Raw genomic sequence first — 6,281 nt, 5'->3', positions numbered from 1 at the left:
AATCCTTGATGCTTCCAGAACCGAGAAGGTCCTGCAAATGAGTCTCAAACTGTTCCTACAGGTGTGTGGGAGGGGGCTTTCAGGTGGATATCCACGTGGCAAGAAACAGCTGCTGCAGCCAGGTGGAGCCTCCACCGTCCAGCAGCAGGGAGACTGCTTGAGGCGGTGGGGCTGTAGAGACACAAGCTGTCTACCTCCTCGGGCCACATGGGCTTATTCATCAGACTACCTTGGAAACATCTTTTGTGCGTGCATGCTTTTTCTTTCTTTCTTTCCTTTTTTTAAAAAAAATTTATTCAAGTATAGTTGATTTACAATGTTGTGTTAGTTTCTGCTGTACAGCAAAGCGATTCAGTTATATATAAATACGCACATGATTTATCATATTTTTCCATTATGGTTTATCACAGGATATTGAATACAGTTCCCCGTGCTATACAGTAGGACCTCGTTGTTTATCCATCCTGTATATAAGAGTTTGCATCTGCTAACCCCAAACTCCTAATCCACCCTCCCCCTTGGCAACCACAAGTCTGTTCTCTGTATCTGTGAGTCTGTTTCTCTTTCACAGATCAGTTCATTTGTGTCATATTTTAGATTCCACATATAAGTGATATCATATGGTATTTGACTCTTTCTGACTTACTTCACTTAATATGGTAATCTCTAGGTCCGTCCATGTTGCTGCAAATGGTAGTTTCATTCTTACTTATGGCTGAGTAATATTCATATGTGTGTGTGTATATATATATATATATATATATATATATATATATATACACACACACACACACACACACCACAGAGAGAAGGGTGGAGAGGTTTGCTGTGGTCAGATCCCAAAGGCCCTTGTGCTTCACCCAAGGATGGCAGGCCTTATATTGTGTCAAAGCTTGTCATGGAGGGTTTTTTAAAGTAAGCGAGTGAGGTCAAAGAGGAGATGATATTAGAAAGATCACTCTGCCTTCTGTGGAGAAAACGGATGGGTGGGGGAAGGGCATGGAAAGGAGGGCGGTTAATGGGTGAAAAGATCAGAAGTGGGGAGCTGTTGGTTTAATGTGGATGAGAAATAACGGCAGTGGAACTAGAGCGGAGAGATTTGAAACACAGGTTGAAGCGTCCGGATAGTACCTTTCACGGCCTAGAATGACCTTCTCCGTGGGCGACACTCTGCTCTGTGCGATCAGGCAGTGATGGGTTCACACTAATAAAATAATTTGGGGCTTCCCTGGTGGCGCAGTGGTTGAGAGTCCGCCTGCCGATGCAGGGGATGCAGGTTCATGCCCCAGTCCGGGAAGGTTCCCACATGCCGCAGAGCGGCTGGGCCTGTGAGCCATGGCTGCTGAGCCTGCGCGTCCGGAGCCTGTGCTCCGCAACGGGAGAGGCCACAACAGTGAGAGGCCCGCATACTGCAAATAAATAAATAAATAAATAAATAAATAAATAAATAAAATAAAATAAAATAATAATAATAATCTGGCTACCAAGGTGGTATCACCTAGAATCACAGCTGTAGAATTGTTGTGGTTTAAGAATCAGATATGGGAACTTTATATTCAGTTGCTTAATGCTGCTGATAATGACACGGATACCATTGACAACAGCTGCAACTAGAATTTATTGTTCACTTTCTCTGTGCCCGTTACCCTTTCAGGCGTTCTGCATCTATCAACCCACTTATTTTTTCAAACAATCCTATGATGTAGATTCTTTTATTCCTATGGAATAGAGGAGGACATTGAGGTAGCACAGAGACGTTCAATACCTTGTCCAAGGCCACACAGCCAAGAAGTGGAAAAACAGGGATTTGAGCCTTGAGGTCTGGTTCCAGGACTCAGGCTCCTATCAGCTCTACTCTCTGCCTATAATGACAGCTATAGTGTCTTTTCCCATAAAATTCAGTATGAGCATTAAAACGGAGTTTTTCAATTTGCTCTGAACACTGTAATCACAAAAAAGGTTTCCATGCCACTCATGTCCTCTAGAAATGTAGTAGAAGAGGTACATGAAGCAAAATGCTGGGTGTGAACGTTTTTGCAGATTCAGGTTCCAAAGAACAGAAAAGCAGAAAAAACAAACAATGGTGTTTTTAAACAATGAATGCTGTTTTCCTTTAGCCACAAGGGAGTTTTAAAACTTGACAAATCCATTCAGCTTTCAAAGCATTACACATTCCCCACCCACAAGCAAATGCCAGAAGGTGCCAGTTTGAGCCAACTCTGAGCTCAGGAATGATTTTTCTAAATACTGGATCAGATTTCTTGAATGTCCACGTTCCACAAATGGATACTTACCACTGTCCTAATGGGTCTGATGAAAACTGCTTAGCAATTTATCAAACTATTCATTAAAAAGAACATTTCAGCAAGAGATGAGATAGTGAGACACAAATGCAGAAACAGAAAATGACAGGGTCTTACTACTTTGAAGGGATTGAAAATCACCGCCTTAAGATCTTTGAAATTTTAGAGCTGGGTCGTGCATAGGCTGAGTTTTAATGGACTCTCTGGGGGAAAAAAAGCTTCTGATTACAAAAAGAAAGCAATTTCCTTATTTTGCAAGAACTAATTTTTTTGGAGAGGACAAAGAAAATAATATTTAATAAACTCATTATATTCATTGAAGTAACTTTTTTAGAAGCATGCCCTGTGCCCAATACCATGCTAGACACTGAGATACAAAAATGAAGAAGACACGTATCTTGTTGTCTAGCCTAGTGGTGGAGAAAGAGAAGCAAAGAAATGGTATAATAGACGCAACAAAAGAATGTACTAAGAAGTTAGAAGTAAGACAGTGAAAAGTGAGGTTAGAGGGATGAACAGAAACTGTGTTGCAAAGATTTTGGACTTAAATTTGCGAGTGATGTACAGCCACTAAACAGAAGTGATCATCAGATTTAATTTTAGAAGGATCATGCTGTTATCAATATGAAGAATGGGTTGCAGAGGGGAGACATCAAAGGCAGGATGAGTTCCAGTCTTCATAAAAATCACTCCACTACATTCTGATACATCCCTTTCTGTTCTCCGATCCATTTCCTCTTATCCCCCAGACACATGATTTAGAAATTATCTAATCTTTTAAAAGTGCTATTTAGTTTCCAACTATTTGAGGTTTTCCCAGATATCTGTTATTGATTTCTAATTTATTTCCACTGTGGTCAAGAGAACATACTTTGCATGACTTGAATCCTTCTATGTTATGGAGACTTGTTTCATGGCTCAGAATGTGGTCTATCTTGGTACACATTCCATGTGTTCTTGAAAAGAATGTGTAATCTACAGTTGTTGGGTATGGCTATGTTCTATAAATGTCATTTTCATCAAGTTGGTTGACAGTCTTGTTCAAATCTTCTATATCCTTACTAAGATTTTTTCCTGTTAAGTCTTTCATTAAAATTGAGCCTACGCATAATCTAGCTCTAAAATCTGTCTTCTTATTCTATCAAACATTGAAAGAGGTTTTCAAATCTCCAACTATAATTGTAGATTTGTCAATTTCTCATTATCAGTTTTTACTTCAAGTATTTTGAAGCTGTTATTAGGTGAACAAGCATTTAGGATTTTTGTGTCCTCATGCTGAATAGACTCCTTTAGCATTATGAAATAATCTTTATCCCTGATAAAGGGATTGCTCTGAAATCTACTTTGCCTGATTTTCTTAACTTTTTTTTATTGGGGTATAGTTGTCTTACAACGTTGTTAGTTTCTACCGTACAGCGAAGTGGAGTTCCCTGTGCTATACAGAAGGTTCATATTAGTTATCTATTTTATACATATTAGTGTATATATGTCAATCCCAATCTCCCAATTCATCTCCCCCCCATGCTGCTTTCCCCCCTTGGTGTCCATACATTTGCTCTCTACATCTGTGTCTCTATTTCTGCCTTGCAAACCGGTTCATCTGTACCATTTTGCCTGCTATTAATATAGTCACTCCTGCTTTCTTCTGATTGGTGGTAATATATCTTTTTCTACCCTTTTACTTTTTATTTTTTTTGCAGTATGCGGGCCTCTCACTGTTGTGGCCTCTCCCGTTGTGGAGCACAGGCTCTGGACGCGCAGGCTCAGCGGCCATGGCTCACGGGCCCAGCTGCTCCACGGCACGTGGGATCTTCCCACACCGGGGCACGAACCCGTGTCCCCTGCATTGGCAGGCGGACTCTCAACCACTGCACCACCAGGGAAGCCTACCCTTTTACTTTTAATCTGTCCTTTATTTTCAACATGTGGTTTTTGTTGGTAGCATATAGTTGGAACTTGTTTTTTTTATCCAATCTGACAAGTTCTGCCTTTTAATTGGGGTATTTAGAATATTTATCTTTAAATCTCTTGAAAAGATAATTGACTGTTTAAGCAAAATAGTAAGTGTGAAGCTTATAGCATATGTAGATGTAGAATGTGAGGCCCCAACAGCACAAAGGCAAGAAGAGAGAAACAGAAGTTTTTCATTGTAAGGTTCTTAAACTGTACGTCATGTGGTATATCACTTGAATGTAGACGGGTATGTTAAAGATGTATATACTATAACCCTAAAGCAATCACTGAAATAAAAGCGTTACAACTAATAAGTCAACAAAAGCGATAAAAGGGAATCATGAAAAAAATACTCAATCTAAAAGAAAGTAGAAAAAGAAGAAAAAAAGAACAAAGAACAAATGGTACAAATAGAAAACAAATAGCAAGATGATAGATTGAATCTAACCATATCAATAATTACATTAAATGTAAATGTTCTAAATACCCTGATTAAATGGTAATGATTGTCAGATTAGGTAAAAGAGCATATGAAATACTCATCAGGTACTGAGCTAAGTACCTTACAGAGTCTAAGTCTTTTATTTATTTTTATTTATTCTTGGCTGTGTTGGGTCTTTGTTGCTGCGCGTGGGCTTTCTCAAGTTGCAGTGAGCGGGGGCTACTCTTCGTTGCAGTGCACAGGCTTCTCATTGTGGTGGCTTCTCTTGTTGTGGAGCACGGGCTCTAGGCACGTGGGCTTCAGTAGTTGTGGCTCATGGGCTCTAAAGCACAGGCTCGGTAGTTGTGGCACATGGGCTTAGTTGCTCCGCGGCACGTGGGATCCTCCCAGACTAGGGCTCAAACCTGTGTCCCCTGCATTGGCAGGTGGATTCCCAACCACTGCACCACCACGGAAGCCCTCATTTAGGTCCTCTTAACAATCATAAGGTTATCATCATGTCCTCATTTCAAATATTTAACAAATGAGCCTCAGAGAGGTTAAATAACTTATCCAAGTAGCAAAGCAGGGAATCACACTTGGGCACTGTAGAGTGCTAGTAAGCCTGTATGTAATACTTGCTTCCTTCCCCTCCCTCCAATTCAACAGCACTGAGTACCTGCTACATGGAGGAACTGTCCCAGGAGTTGTGCCACAGGACAACTCTGATAACTGTTTGGGATGAAATCCAGCTTAACCAACTGAGTGACCACAGGCTGTGTATTATACTTCCTTAAGCTCTAGTCTCCTCATTTGTAAAATGGAATTAAGCATACCTGCCTCATAGTGTTGTTGCGATGATAGATTCAGAAAGTCCAGTGGATAGTGTGTGTCACGTGTGGATGGTGAACTGCTTTTGGTACTTTAACCTGTACCCTGCAGGTCATACAAGAAATATCAATTGGTACAATTCCATGTAAAAACCAAAATAGTATTAGAGAAGAGTGACATTCACTGTCTTCCTGTTTGACCTGCAGCACTAAAGAAATAGACCATAGAGGTCTCATTTTTAATTTCCAGCATTATATGAAGTTTGGGTTTCTTCTTTGAGAATCTTAGCAATGCAATGAATCAGTCTTCTTCTAGAGAAACCTTTCAACTCAACTATTACATTTATGAATTAATTTTGTTTTCCTGGAGTAAAAGTGTCAATCTTCTTTTTCAGATTAAGGGGTTTAGGTTCCTCACTTTCACTTTCATACTGGACACCTATACTGGGGGCCTGGAAGGAATAACTTCAACTTAGGTTGTATTAATATTATAACAATAATTTTAAAAAAGAATTTACACAAGCATTATCTTATATCTGATATATTAATACAGAAATTAAAAAATCAAAATGCAGTCCTGGGAGTTAAGCAGACAAAAAAATAAAAAACAAAACAATCAAACCACATATGATTCCAGCATCACACAGAACCTTTAAATATATTTTTTTCAAAAGAGAAAATCAATAAAAAAAATTGTTTAGATACAACATGACTGTCAGCAGAGCAGGAAGCCAATCAGTCTTTCAATATCATAGCACTGCTTTTCCAAGTAAA

Source organism: Hyperoodon ampullatus (assembly GCF_949752795.1).
Source record: "Hyperoodon ampullatus genome assembly, chromosome: 6".
Taxonomy (NCBI): domain Eukaryota; kingdom Metazoa; phylum Chordata; class Mammalia; order Artiodactyla; family Ziphiidae; genus Hyperoodon; species Hyperoodon ampullatus.
This window is presented reverse-complemented; position numbering follows the sequence as displayed.